A 708-nucleotide genomic window follows, 5' to 3' on the forward strand; every position below is an offset into this window, starting at 1 on the left:
AGATGAGAAACCCAAGGCAAGACGGCTGAAACTGAGACAGAATAAGAAGAGCCCCCCCCCCTTTCTGTTAACAAGCAGCAGGCTCTGGTGGGACAAGCATCCTTTATAGCTTGCTCTCACCAGAAGCTACCTTCAAAGTCAAAGAAACGGGCATGTGCGGAATGGCGGGTCCCCAGCGGTTTCTAGTAGCAGCAGCGAACACCTTGAACCATCTAAGCTCTCCTCTTTATTTCCTCAGAGGGCACCCAGCAGATTCTGTCCTCTTAGATGAGGTTCCAGGGCAGTGACATTTCTTGCCTCTTCATGATTTCTTTCTTGAACTGAGCAAAATATTCCTCCTTTTTCTGTTTCCTCCCCTTCCTCTTCCTTCTGTATCCCCCATCACCCTGCACCCCTTCCTCCATCCTCTCCCTCCTCTTCCTTCTGCATCCCTCTCCCCACCCTGCACCTCCTCCTCCATCCTCTCCTTCCTCTTCCTTCTGCATCCCTCTCCCCACCCCGCACCTCTTCCTCCATCCTCCCCTTCCTCTTCCTTCTGTATCCCCCATCACCCTGCACCCCTTCCTCCATCCTCTCCCTCCTCTTCCTTCTGCATCCCTCTCCCCACCCCATACCTCTTCCTCCATCCTCTCCTTCCTCTTCCTTCTGCATCCCCCATCACCCTGCACCTCCTCCTCCATCCTCTCCTTCCTCTTCCTTCTGCATCCC

This window comes from Microtus ochrogaster, chromosome 8 (genome assembly GCF_000317375.1).
Source record: "Microtus ochrogaster isolate Prairie Vole_2 chromosome 8, MicOch1.0, whole genome shotgun sequence".
Lineage (NCBI taxonomy): Eukaryota > Metazoa > Chordata > Mammalia > Rodentia > Cricetidae > Microtus > Microtus ochrogaster.